The sequence below is a fragment of the Oncorhynchus masou genome, chromosome 11 (assembly GCF_036934945.1).
Source record: "Oncorhynchus masou masou isolate Uvic2021 chromosome 11, UVic_Omas_1.1, whole genome shotgun sequence".
NCBI classification, from domain to species: Eukaryota; Metazoa; Chordata; class Actinopteri; order Salmoniformes; family Salmonidae; genus Oncorhynchus; species Oncorhynchus masou.
Window position 1 is genome coordinate 29704963 of NC_088222.1, and position 15402 is coordinate 29720364.

General features: G+C 40.6%; 1 pseudogene; it reads right to left on the reverse strand.

The window, feature by feature from the left end:
* Nucleotides 1–87: 87 nt before the first annotated feature.
* Nucleotides 88–1618, reverse strand: LOC135548471 (uncharacterized; annotated as a pseudogene).
* Nucleotides 1619–15402: the final 13784 nt, after the last annotated feature.

The window sequence follows — 15402 nt, forward strand, 5'->3', positions numbered from 1 at the left end:
ACATGTAAACCTGATTTCTGTCTAACAAAGTGAACAGAGCATCTCTCACACGATGAGAAATCATGATCTTAGGATAAATACCAGAAATCTCCATTGAAGTCTTTCTGTCAAAAGCAATACTGAATTATTTATAAATATGAATAATGTGAATATCATTATTATTGGTATTAGCTGTATTAACTTGTTACTGCTGAAATAAACTGTGTGCATTGACAACATAAAACACTGTTGTGTTATGATTCATAACATTACGTAAATTCTCACATCCAATACTGTCCCTCGTCCACAAAGTAAGTTAAAGGCCACTCTGACCACAACTTTTCCAGGCTAGTGCAGTACTATTACGCATTATGAATATGAATCCATGCACACCGTGTTTATCTGCCATTGGGCTGGGTGCTTGGAGGACCACTGTGTTTGGTCTTCAGGAGGATGAAGTCTCTGGCCAGCTTGGTGAGGTAGCGCTCCAGGTCCCTGAGGATGATGTAGCCCTCCAGGCGGCTGGTCCACAGGGACTTTGATGGGGCCTGGTGGCTGGGGGAAGGGCTCACTGGACGGGTCAGGGCTGGGGGAAAGGTGGGGCTCACACGGGAACTGTTCACACACCTCAACTGTAAAGACCACAGAGAAGTTTATCAGACTGAGCTCGTAACAATATTCTCCTCACGTTGGATATACGGTAGCTGCTGAGTGATGGGTAGCTATGTGAACACCTAATTTAGTGTGGAAAGACCATAAGTATACGCACAATGTGTGAACACCTCAAATGTGTATCTGTGCATGTGTTCGCTCATTCATTTATATGGTGGGCATTGTACCTGAAAGTTGACTTTTGTCATGAGATCCCGCAGGTCTGTCTGAATGTGGTGTATACCCTGGGGTATGGTGGTTTTAGCCTTCCCCCTTGTCCCCATCCAGTGGGCTGCTCTCTCTTCCACCCTATCCGCCTCCATCTCCTTTCTCTTCATATCCAGGTGAGCCCAGAAAGTGTATAGGGCTTGAGACGCAGCACTCAGACGCTCCCAGTCCTGTACAGATCGTAACATTATACACAATGTCCCTCCTGCTCCATTGTACCTTTTTAAAGCATTAAACCACCACAGGTTAACAGTGATTCATAAACGGGTCACACAACAAACACAAACCTTCATCTGAAGCCAGTGGTAGAAGTCTGTAGAGAGTGATGGTATGGTCTGTAACTCCAGATCTCTGTCCTCAAACTGCTTGTCATCCAACAGCTCCTCTTTCTGACAAGACAAATGAGAGTACATTATGATAACAGCCTGTAGTAGGTGAGTATAGTTGTTGTCTCTGGGCGTACAAGTGCTAGCAGACTAGCCACCAGTAACAGAGGAATAACAGAGGAGTTAACTCACATATCTCATGAGCAGCTGCTGAACCCGGGCACGGGTGCACCTGGTAGATTTGAGGGAGTATGAGTAGGCCTGGAGTAGGCCTGGAGTAGGCCTGGAGTAGGCCTGGAGTAGGCCTGGAGTGGAAGCACCACATGGGTACACACAGCTCAGGGTGAGGAAGAACAGGGGAAACACAACACACCACCAAACAGCCATCTGGAAGGGACGGGAGAGGATGAATATATGCTGAACTGCACAATCATGTCAACATTTATTTTAATCAATATTCATTACATGTTGGCTACTTATGGAACTCTCTGGTGTGGCTCTATTCAATCTGTATTGCAGACGTTCAGCTTTGTAGCATGATTGAAATTTAAAGGCAATGATCTGGCTCCAATGGAGACACAGATGGTAAACGCTACATATTTCGGCTCAATAGGAAATTACCTTTACATTTCTATAGTGCAATCTGTAACGCTTCAGCAATGCAAATTGAATAAAGCCCTCAATATGTATTACTTTACAACAACAACACAAAGACAGTACAAATTGTAGATCCTTGACAATCTATTACCTACTATGGAAAACTGTAGAATATGACAAGCTCCAAAAATCCTTGCTTTCTAACCTAGTATCATTGTCCCATCACACTAACACAGACTTCTTAGTATCTAAGCCTTATAGTGATAAAGGAGTATACCACAGGGGGTCCAGCTATGGGACACCTGTAAGCTCAACACTAGTTCAGAGAGTGAGCTCCAGAGACAGCAGACCTACCTTTTAGTGATAACAATCTGTGATTGACATACATCCTAGCTGCATCCTTTGATATTTATATATGTCCTTAGTTTCTCTTGTAACCTGGACTTTTTCTCGGCAGCTTGAGTAGGGGTTCCTGCACGGATGATTCATCTCAATTGCCAATTCTGTTTAGAAGTTTGTCAGCACATAATTGCATCATTATTCCGTTTTCACTATCATTTTGAGATAAAAGGGCCTAATATGATGTATAATTAGGCTAATAAATCTTATCTTGATTGAACTCTACTTTTTGAAACTTTTTACAGTGTAATTGTAATCTAGCCTAATTAGTCATTATATATGATATTCTGATGAGTTTAGTGTATCTGATTTATTAGATATTGATTTATTAGATTCATTGGGTTTAAAGACCTACAATCCCTCCTTTTCTCTTTACGTTAGTAGTGGGCCAAATTATTTTAAACGTGGCTTATACTTAGTTTATACACTGTTAGTTATTTGTTAATCGTTTATAAAAAATTTATAGACAGTTATAAAACAATGATTGAAATTGTGTGATTTGTCATTTAGCTGGTTGCCAAATACTGTCATATAACCAAAATAACAATCACACAAATTCAACCATTGGATTCCTAGCCGTTTATTACTGAGGTATAAACTACAGGTATCTGCCAAAATAAAGGAAACAACAACATGTGTCTTAATAGGGTGTTGGGGCACCACGAGCAAGAACAGCTTCAATGGTGTTTTGTTGATGATGGTGGAAAATGCTGTCTCAGGCGCTGTTCCAGAATCTCCCATAAGTGCTCAATTGGATTGAGATCTGGTGACGAAGACGGCCATGGCATATGGTTTACATAGTTTTCATGCTCGTATTCGAATCGTTTATTTTATACAGTCATTATTGCTCATCTTTATCAACGGTGTTAATCATTTTGGACCCCAATGTCTTTATATATTCATATATGTGACACACCCTGACGAATCCAGTCGGTAGTCTGAAAACACACATTGGAAATAAGCTAAAGTAGAAACAACAAAATCTGGTCAAATATATTTAAAGTATAAATACCTACATCAACATGTAATCTTGAATTTTGTCACATTTTATATGCATACAGCACCTCTTATAATGAGGGCATACATTATGGGTTTGGCTATAGGATAGCACTAGCTGAGACGTTGACAATAACAAGTTTACCAGAAACAGCTGATTCCACATGCAAATTGTTGTTTTAATCCAAATTAAGAGTTAAAGGTAAATTAAACAAATGCCTTTTATTTTTCAGAAACCTTTATAATAGTATAACTTATACTATGTATCGTGTTAAAACTATACGTAACTTGGATCGATGGATGACCAAGATGTAGGGGGGTGGCTATAGAAGAAGAGGATGAAACAGCATTATTATCTAAATTACAGTATTTTGTTCCTGAAATAGAGAACTAATCACTGCCTAAAATAATCGTGGAAACTAAAGCTCCATTGGGCAATTACATGTTTTCTTCACTTTGATGTTACTGCACAGCACACCAAGGTAGTTGTAGAGTTCGAAAAACATATCCCATTAATGCCCACCTGAAATAATATCTCAAAATGCAATTGATAGTAATTTTGAAAGTGAATAATTGTGAAAGCACTGTTCTCATTCAGGATGCAGTAAGTCACTACTTTAAGTCTGGCAGCACAGTTAATAAAATGGTAAACTTTGCAAGGAACAGCAGCCTGCACTAATCCACAAATCATGTCAGGAGTCTGCATGGAATATACACTACCATTCAAAAGTTTGGGGTCACTTAGAAATGTCATTGTTTTCTAAAGAAAAACACTTTTTTTGTCCATTAAAATAACGTAAAATTGATCAGAAATACAGTGTAGACATTGTTAATGTTGTAAATGACTATTGTAGCTGGAAACGGCAGATTCTTTTATGGAATATCTACATAGGCTTACAGAGGCCCATTATCAGCAACCATCACTCTTGTGTTCCAATGACACGTTGTGTTAGCTAATCCAAGTTTATCATTTTAAAAGGCTAATTGATCAAACCCTTCTGCAATTATGTTAGCACAGCTGAAAACTGACAACTGGCTTTCTTTAGACTAGTTGAGTATCTGGAGCATCAGCATTTGTGGGTTCGATTACAGGCTCAAAATGGCCAGAAACAAAGTACTTTCTTCTGAAACTCATCCGTCTATTCTTGTTCTGAGAAATGAAGGCTATTCCATGCGAGAAATTGCCAAGAAACTGAAGATCTCGTACGATGCTGTGTACTACTCCCTTCACAGAACAGCTCACACTGGCTCTAACCAGAATAGAAAGAGTAGTAGGAGGCCCCAGTGCACAACTGAGAAAAAGGACAACTACATTAGTGTCTAGTTTGAGAAACAGATGCCTCACAAATCCTCAACTGGCAGCTTCATTAAATAGTACCTGCAAAACACCCGTCTCAACGTCAACAGTGAAGAGGCGACTCCGGTATGCTGGCCTTTTGCACTGTAGTGTATATTTTTGTATAATTAACAAAAAAAAGTGTAGAAAGCACCTATAGATGTTATCAACCATTTTTTACAGCTTACCTGTTGCTGCACGGTATGAGATAATAAGTCATAAGACAACATTTCACAAAGACAGCCAGCGTTCTTTCATTCACACACAAACACTGTCAGTCATCATGATGCGTACCCATTCTGGTCATTGCACCATATAAATTATGTACACGAAAGGGCCAAGGTGTGCAGGTATGTGGTAATCATACAGTGAAGGGATCAAAGGTCACTCAATAACCTTTGTGCATAGACAAGAATGACAAGCCACAATCATCGCTGCAAATGCAGCAGTTTACTGTTTTTGGCTTTCTGTCTTGACATTTATTTATACAATTTGACAGTTGAGACTTTTGGAAAATAGACATTTCAGGCAGTTTTAAAATATGCCTTTGATGGTAAAAAATATATCTGTAGGTTGTTGTATCATAGTGCAGTCTTGAGAGAGCATTGCGTCACATTTGTGTGTCATAGACAGTCTGAGTAATAGTGGTCTCTCTCTTTTCGCTTTCTCTCTCCATCTACTTTCTCAATTACCCGCGAGTGATAGAGAGAGAGAGAAGGATAGGGCTGAGTCATTTTCTGGATTGCGGAAGCAGGCCGTTTCATCACAGTCTTATGCAGAGAGTGGCAGGTGAAAAAGCAGAGAGGAGTTTCTATCCTGCCAATCTCCTGGTGATCCCCCGGAATCAGCAGCCTGCAGGGGGACTGCCATGGGAATGTCTCAGAGTACATCATTACTACCATTTTTACCACCTTCACCACCACCGTCATGACCATCATGACTAGCCATCCCACTTTCTGTTATCAAGAGCCATAGTAGAGATATGATATGGCACTCTGGCATTACCCTAAAGCCAATGGTCATAAATAGTCATAATCAAGATTTAAATGAGAGTTAAAAGATATATTAAGCAGCTGCTTAATCGATTTAGTGATCAGTCAAAACCAGCCAAGTATGGGCACAGCTTTGGTAATATCTGGCCCGTGCGAACAAGTCAGGTTCAGACCTGGAGAGAGAGAGTGGACAGTCAGGACAACAGTGCTGATGGACAGATATAGTATCTACTTCCTCTCCTTGGGGAGCAGAACACACTCACAGTGATGTGTTATCGAGAGGGGCTGAGTGGGAGTGTGTGGATGTGTGTGTTGTGTGGAAGAAAATCTTTATGAGTCACATACATACAAACTACCCCTTTCAAATCACACACATGACTCACCAGATGGGCTTCCCTCATTTTTATGACTTCCACCTGTGCGCTCTCTGTTTGAAGGAACACTGACCTTCCCCCTGTCTCGGTCACTTTTAGTTTCAATACATCTATTTTAATTTCAATACCATTCCTTACCATTTTTTCAAAACAAATCAAAAATCCAATCAAATTTTATTGTTTCCATATACATGGTTAGCAGATGTTATTGCGAGTATAGCGAAATGCTTCTGCTCCTAGTTCCGACAGTGTAACAATATCTAACATGTAATCTAACAATTCTACAACAACCACCTAATACACACAAATCTAAGTAAAGATATGGAATAAGAATGTATACACTACCGGTCAAAAGTTTTAGAACACCTACTCAGTCAAGGGTTTTTCTTTATTTTGACTGTTTACTACATTGTTCAATAATAGTGAAGACATCAAAACTATGAAATAACACATAGGGAATCATATAGTAACCAGAAAACTGTTAAACAAATCAAAATACATTTTATATTTGAGATTCTTCAAATAGCCACCAATTGCCTTGATGACAGCGTTGCACACTCTTGGCATTCTCTCAACCAGCTTCGCCTGGAATGCTTTTCCAACAGTCTTGAAGGAGTTCCCACATATTCTGAGCACTTGTTGGCAGTTTTTTCTTCACCTTGCGGTCTGATACATTCCAAACCATCTCAATTTGGTTGAGGTCGGGGGATTGTGGAAGCGAGGTCATTTGATGCAGCACTCCATCACTGTCCTTCTTGGTAAAATAGCCCATACTGTACACATCCTGGAGGTGTGTTGGGACATTGTCCTCTTGAAAAACAAATGATAGTCCAACTAAGCACAAACCAGATGGGAAGGGTAGGTTTTAGTGACCAAGTGAGCAGTCACGATACCATGGAACACAAACGCTTGCTCTTCTTTGCTCTTTTGCACCTGACCCCAGCAATCCATTTCCTTATATCTGTACCATATTATTTGCACTAGAGAATCCCTAAAGACAGTTAAAAGCATAAACCGTCAATATTAAACCAGATAGTAATTCTGTTCCTTCTCCTGGGGTCTTTGTCACTATTAGAAATGTATTGGGGAAAGTGCTAACAAATCAAAATGGATTGATTGCCTCAGTTTCTGTCAGTTTGGAGACCAAATGCTGAAGAACAGTTCAGCTTTAGTCTAGATCCTCATGGGGGAGTGCTAGCCTAAAACCATTTCAGTGTGATTACATACTCAAGCCTATGTGCACTAAGATGAGCTCTCCTTGTCCGAGATAACTTATTTTTGGGATGTGATCCTGTCTCTCTCTGTATGCCAGGGTCAGAATTTTTCATGGACAGTACTGTCTGGATTTGTATCTTGTATAAACTTCGAACATGTACATATACTACTAACAGGGCCCGTCCACCAATTCGGTGTCTTTTGAGATGTGTAACTTGGTGAAAGAAAACCTTTGATTTGCACCTAATTTTAACATTCTGTCACAAAGAGCACATGTTCAACTTCATACAAAGCATGTTTTCCCATCTAAAGAGGTTCAATTTAAAAAAAAAATACTATAGTAAGTGCCTATCAAGTGTAGGGTTCAAGATTTAATCTTAAATCAGCCATAAATCCCCTCGTGACAGGGGAAATGGAAGCTGGCAAGCTTCACATAAAACATTTCTATCCTGTCTATGGTGTTAGATTCTGGGTTAAACTTGGAATATTGTTATACTAGAGACATGATACATCAGGAGTAATACTATAGTATATGAGGAGTGATAGAAACTTTTTTAAATGTATTTTTTACATCAGACGTTAATGGTTATCTGCCATAGGTGATACGGGTGGAGAGCTTTGGATTAGGCATCAAGGGGGTGAGGTCAGGTCACCTTAAGGGAGGAGGAGCGGTTTATTACCCCATCACTTCGTCTTCCTGTCGAACCATAACAGGTGTCAGGGTTGGAGAGAAGGAGGAGTGCCTCTAAATTGGAGTATATATACTTGTGTTGGTGGAAACATGTTTCTTCTAATGCAGCTGTATTGATCCTCTGGGAAGGATAAACTTGGTTAATTAAGCTCTCATAGTGTCCGGTGAGTTTTTTACTCTGAGAATTAGAACCTAACAATGGGTAAGAGGGTTGGAGTGTCACGCTCGACCCAGTCAGTTTACCACAACAAAGACCTTAAAATGGCCAAAAAGAGTAAGCTGACCTGCTGAATGAATTGACTATTAGATGTTGAATGTTTCTTCAGAATTTTTATTTTTCATTTTTTATAATAGTTTCATCTTATTAAAATGTATGTTCAGTTCACGTTACAGGTTGACCTTAAAATGAGGGACAGGTTGTTGTTTTTTTACCTTCAAATGAATCACTAAAAACATTAAATAAAATATAATCTTCAGAAATGACTGTCAAATCAACAAAATAACTAGGACTTTACAATCATGGTGTAAACTTGGAGAAATGTTGGGGTTAAGTGGGTTAAAATCTCCCTTGAAGTCACAGAGGGTGCACGGAGAGACAAGGCAATTTAGCAAGTCATTATTCATATAAATGTTTTTTTTGTTTTATTGAATTCTCCACTCCACTGAATATAACAGGCTTTTAACATTCAATATTGGTGCACAATTTGTACTTAAAATATCAAAAGGATGCCAAAGGCACTCATTTCGTGGAACAACTCAACTATTACAGTGTTTGGATTGTGTCTATTACAGTGTATCCAGATTTGAGAATCCTGAAGCATGTGGATGTCCATGCATGTCAAATCACTGATTATAGACCAGTCAACATGCTGTGTTACCTGAGCTGTGGAGCAGTGAAATATATCAAGGTAATATCTCACCATTTTACCACTTTTTCAACAAATTCCTTTTAAGTTGAAAATTTAGTGAAATGTAACCTCTTCAGCAATGTGATCATATTCATCCTCTCAAAGGAAAGACAAATCTGTTGTCTTATAGAGTTTGCTGTAGAGCAACAGAGGACAGACAGCAGAAGACAGTGGGCCAACCTCACTTCACTCCTACAGAAAATGAGTCATGTGGCAGACAGGCATCGAGGCATTAAGTTACTGTTCGATTGAATGTTAGAATGGGCAAAACGAGTGACCTAAGCAACTTTGAGCGTGGTATAATCATGGACAGTACTGTCTGGATTTGTATCTTGTAGGAGCGCCGGTTCCAGTATCTCAGAAACGGCCTGCATCCTAGGCTTTTCATGCACAAGCACGACAGTGTCAAATCACACACATGCCTCACCAGTAGGGCTACCCTCATTCTTATGACTTCCGCCTGTGCTCTCTGTTTGAAGGAACACTGACAGAGATTCCCCCTGTCTCGGTCACTATTAGTTTCAATACATATGTTTTAGTTTCATTAGCTTTCCTTCCCATTTTTGGTAAGCAAGAGAGCACTGACAATACCATGGAACACCAAAACGCTTGCTCTGCTCTTTTGCAAAGTACGGACAGTACCTGACCCCAGCAACCCCTTAATTTATATCTCTATCTCCCACTGTACATCTGTACCCTGCCATATTATTTGCACTAGAGAAGCCCTAAAGACAATAAAAAATAATAAACGGTCAATATTCAGTGTGATTACGTACTCAAACCTGTGGTATCGGTGATCTATAGTACCAGTCAAAAGTTTGGACACACCTACTCATTCAAGGATTTTCTTCATTTGTACAATTTTCTACATTGTAGAATAATAGTGAAGACACTATGAAAACTATGAAATAAAACATACGTTTAACAAATCAAAATATATTTTATATTTGAGCCACCTTTTGCCTTGATGACAGCTTTGCACACTCTTGGCATTCTCTCAACCAGCTTCATGAGGTAGTCACCTGAAATGCATTTCAATTAACCCATCTCAATAGGGTTGAGGATGGGTGATTGTGGAGGCCAGGTCATTTGATAAAGCACTCCACCACTCTCCTTGGTCAAGTTGCCCTTACACAGCCTGGAGGTGTGTTTTGGTTCATTGTCCTGTTGAAAAGACAATGATAGTCCCACTAAGCCCAAACCAGATGCGATGGTGTATCGCTGCAGAATGCTGTGGCAGCCATGCTGGTTAAGTGTGCCTTGAATTCTAAATAAACCACAGACAGTGTTACCAGCAAATCACCCCCACATCATCACACCTCCTCCACCATGCTTCACGGTGGGAACCACACATGCAGAGGTCATCCGCATACATACTCTGCGTCTCACAAAGATACGGCCGTTGGAACCAAAAACTCAAATTTGGACTTGTCAGACCAAAGGACACCACCAGTCCAATGTCCACTGCTCGTGTTTCTTGGCCCAAGCAAGTCTCTATTTATTATTGGTGTCCTTTAGTAGTGGTTTCTTTGCAGCAATTGGACCATGAAGGCCTGAGTCTTCATGGTCCAGTCTCCTCTGAACAGTAGATGTTGAGATCTGTCTGTTAGTTGAACAAGACAGCTGATAGGATCAAACACATAAAATTTTATTTTCTTCCTTTTTCATGTTATCCAATTGGTAGTTACAGTCTTGTCTCATCATTGCAACTCCAGTATGGACTTGGGAGAGGTGAAGGTCGAGAGCCGTGCGTCCTCTGAAACACAACCCAACCAAGCCGCACTGCTTCTTGACACAATGCCCATTTAAACCAGAAGCCAGCCTCTCCAATGTGTTAGAGGAAACACCATACACCACCGTATCACTGCGCCCGGCCCGCCACAGGAGTCGCTAGTGCGCGATGTGAGAAGGATAACCCTACCGGCCAAACCTCTCCCCTAACCCGGATGACAATGGCCAATTGTGCGTCGCCCCATGGGTCTCCCGGTTGCGACAGAACCTGGACTCGAACCCAGAATCTCTAGTGGCACCGCTATCACTGTGATGCAGTGCCTTAGACCACTACGCCACTCAGGAGGCCCAAACAAACTTAAATTCCACACATTAACTTTTAAGGAACACCTGTTAATTGGAATGCATTCCAGGTGACTACCTCGTGATGCTGGTTGTGAGAATGCCAAGAGTGTGCAAAGTTGTCATCAAGGCAAAGGGTGGCTACTTTGAAGAATCTCAAATAAAATATATATTTTGATTTGTTTAACACCTTTTTGGTTACTACATAATTCCATGAGTTATTTCATAGTTTTGATGTCTTCACTAGTATTCTACAATGTAGAAAATATTTAAAAAGTAAAGACCTTGAATAAGTCGGTGTGTCCAAACTTTTAACTGGTTCTGTGTCTGCCTATATTAGTTACTATGCTGTACTAAGCTGTAATGTATTACGCACTGTTATGTTTTGACACCTAATAGGAAGTGCACAGGCTACTAATGTAGGGCATAAGATGTTTTTACTAAACAGCACTAAACTGCACTCCCGTCTCCTGCCTGGTAATTTTCTCCACAACACAAATTTTACAGTGGCGACCAGGTGATTAAGCTTAAACGGACATTGCTTGATGGGAAGAATGTTGCGTGAGTAATTAAACTCAATATAATGATGTAAATCGTCCGTTGTTTCCTACAGTAGATGACTGCTTATGCTAAGCACTGCTAGAAGGAACAGTGTTCAAGAGCTGCCAAATAGCAAGCCTATTGGAGTCCAGAATAGCGACACTACCCTCTGCTGGTAATCATAGGAACTGTCATAGTCTATTTTCAATGGGTTCAATCTCAGTGGAGAAATAGTGTAAAAAATAAATAAAGATGAAACGTAACAGTGTGCACATTATTACAAATGAGCGCAGATAATGAAAAAAATTTCAGAAACTTCTGAAATGGAGAAAGTGAAGAATTAGATGACATTTCTGAAAATTAAGGAATACAAGGAATGTGGAAACTGAACTATTAACTGTGAAACTGGCAACCATTGGTTGAGTACCAAAGTTTGAGGCTCCAAAAGAGGATTTTGATTCCTATTTAGAGTGTTTTGAGCCTTGGCTGGCTGCAAATGAAATTAAAGATGAAAATATAGCAGATGTATTTCTCAGTGTTTGGGTCCAACTGAGTATGGATTGCTGGAAGGTCTCATTGAACCAATAAAAGCAGTGGAGTTGACCTTCAGATTCTACCAACTTTTCCAGAGTCAAGGGAAGACTGTGGCTGATTACATCCTTGCTTTGAAACAGCTGGCAAGTATATGTGAGTTTGTACAATTTCTTGATGAAGCTCTCCAAGACAAGTTTGTCTGTAGTCTCACAAGTGAAGCATATCACAGATGGCTTCTGTCAGTGAAGGACTTAACTTTCAAGAAATCCTGTGATATCGCACTTGGACTTGAGCTTGCCCACAGGGATAGTATTGAACTATCAGAACATACAGATCATCAGAAAGGAGTTCACAAGGTGACACAGTGACACACGTGAAGCAAAATGTAAATGTAAATGTAAGCAAAATGCAGTGTACAAAAATATGGAATCTATCTCAGCATGGGGTTAGCTGGAAAGCCAGTAAAAATGCAGGTGAACACCGGAGCATCTGTACCTTTTGTTCCAGAGAGAATCTACAAAGAGAAACTGAAAGTGCCCTCTTCAGCCAGCATCCACGCTCCTTTCATCATACACTGGTGACACTATTCCCGTTTTAGGGCAGATCCAGGTACCAGTTGTCGTGACTTTAATACTTTATTTACTCTGATAACTGTTATTCATCTAATCAACCTACTATGTTCAATTGTCACCCGATTAAATTCATCATGTAACAATTAACTCATTAGGATTTGGGGCACCACGAGAGCGTCTCTAAAGAGTTACCATCTCCCGAAATAAACTCTAAAGGGTCTTTACCTATCACATCCATAAACAGTCAACCTAACCTCGTATCATATCATCATTCTGAACAGTCTTAATGATGTTATAAAGAAAATACTATAACTTCAACAGAATACACACTATGTGTGTGTGTGTGTGAAGTGTCCATCCGATGCATTGTGCATGAAATATGAACATTTATTGAAGTGTTTTTGTTAAGAGAAGGATGTGATTTTACAAACTATAAGAGGTAATTGTTTCTTTAACTTTGTACAAGTAAGTAGTCACCGCCCCCTTGAGTAAGGTCAGAGAGCGTGTCATCCTCACGAACAGGCCTTTCTGAACGAACTGTATAAAACGATGGGTTAAGAATGAACATATCAGACCAGAGAGGCATGTAGCTGCAGCTCACGTCCAAAGTTGTTCGAACTCCGAAATCTCAACACGAGGTTGAGACGATGAAGTCACCCCCTAGACAATCACTGGTACAGCTGATTAGCTGTCCTAAGTAAAGTATCTAGAAAAGTTAATTTAAGTAGGAACATTCTCCTACTCTTCTCAAATCACCGTAGTACACTACTCTCATCACCCCACTGAGAACCATCAACACAGCTGGCTAGCCTATCTTCAAATAATCCTCTTCCAGAGCGAGTGGAAGTAGAGCGAGCTTTGTAGTTCTGTTCAGGACTGCATGAAGGGTCGCCGGATCCCGGGCAAAGGCAGAGGAGAGCAACAGTAGAAGACGCCTTACAATCGTGCCGTGGAAAGCCCCAACCAATCCCTTTCCAATAATGCTCCGTTAGGATAAATACACAAAAAAACAAGGCATTTCCATGTAAATACACTCATGATTTCTTACTCCAAACGGGCGGCGGTATATATGCAAAGTATACGATTACTGTGAGAGTAGTTTCTAAATGTACCAAAGTATTATATCTCTGTCCTTCTCTGCCCCCCCCCATCTCTTTTGTAACAAGCTGCCATATTGTGTCAGTCCGCTAGGGACCTGTTTCTAATGTCTTAAGTGTGTATGTTTATCCTGTGTTACCATTTACTTAGCTAGTAAATAAATAATTAAACCAATTTGTGTAGTACTGAATCATAAGTAAGGCTAGGGTTTTTTGCAGATGCAAGATGTTAATGACATCACAAAATAACACTCAAAACATCATTAGTGGTCTTTGGATTCGTTCTGACAATTCTCCACGTTCTGTTGGAAATATTGTTCCAGTGTTCGCTAACGTGTTAGAGCTTTGTCTGGAAAAGGTATGTGAAACAAAGGCACATTCCTGTGTAAATTTCGAGAGGGAGATAGCTGAAAGTTATTGTCCTTGATTTACAACAGGGTGTGGGCTGTCAACCCCTCACCAGCTCCCTTCTCTCGCACCTGCGGGTAAGAGGGGGTCTGGCAGAAGATATTTAGTTCAAAGCTGATCTGACCTATTTGAATTCTTACTGGACAGTCATGACACAGTCCGCTATGAGGGAAGGAGTGGATGCTACCTGCGTCTCATTGTTAAAGGAGAGAAACCAGCTTTGCTTGGCAAAAACTGGCTACAGAAGATCAAGCTGAACTGGGGAGTAATCTTCAGTCTGAGAAATGACAAACCAGTGAGTCAGGCTACACTCACTAACATGCTGGAGAAGCACAAATAACCTTTCAAAGATGGATATGGCGAGATACAAGACTTCACAGCAAAAGTCAGAAAGCAAGAAGGAACCAAGCCTATCTTTCACAAAACACGTCCAGTTTCCTATGCTCTTAAGGAAGCAGTAGAGAAAGAACTGGAGTGCTTACAGAAGAATAACAGCATCATGAAACTGGAGAGTATCGACTGGGCCGCTCCGATCGCTGTAGTCCCAAAGAAAGACAAGACCTTCAGAATGTGAGGAATCTTCAAGGTTGCAGTAAATCAGCATACTACCAGAGGAAAATCCACTACCAAACACTGAAGATCTGTTTGCCACTCTAGCTTGCGGGAAGGTTTTCAGTAATCTGGACCTGTCTTTCACTTAACAACAACTGAAGCTGGATCCGGAGTCAGAACAGTATCTGACCATCAATACACACAAGGGGCTATTCAGATTCAATCGCTTGGCGTATGGGATCTCGACAGCTCCAGCGATATTCCAACATGCAATGGATCAGATTTTGGATGGATAGACAATGTTGTGTGCTTCAAAAACGTGTTGTGTGCTTCAAAAACGATAAGGGTTGTAACGGCGTTCTTCGTTTGTTGAAAGAGAGTCGGACCGAAATGCAGCGTGTTGGTTACTCATGTTTTTAATGAAATGAATAGCGGTACATGAAATAACTGATATAAATAAATAACAACAAAAACGGAACGTGAAACCTAATTACAGCCTATCTGGTGAAACTACACAGAGACAGGAACAATCACCCACGAAATACACAGTGAAACCCAGGCTACCTAAATACGGTTCCCCATCAGAGACAACAAGAATCACCTGACTCTGATTGAGAACCACCTCAGGCAGCCAAACCTAAACTAAACACACCCCTAATCAACCACAATCCCAATGCCTACAAAAACCCCAATACGACAACACAATAACATAAACCCATGTCACACCCTGGCCTGACCAACTAATTAACTAAAACACAAAATACTAAGACCAAGGCGTGACAAGGGTAGTGGTGTTTCACCGGCGGCCGGGGCCTCCCACTTATTCTACACCTCTCATGTCTCTTCACAGTGCCAGACGATTCCATGGTATTCCACCCGGTTCAACTTCAGGTACCTTTTCTGACAGTTGATGCTACTGCTGAGAACGCAATCC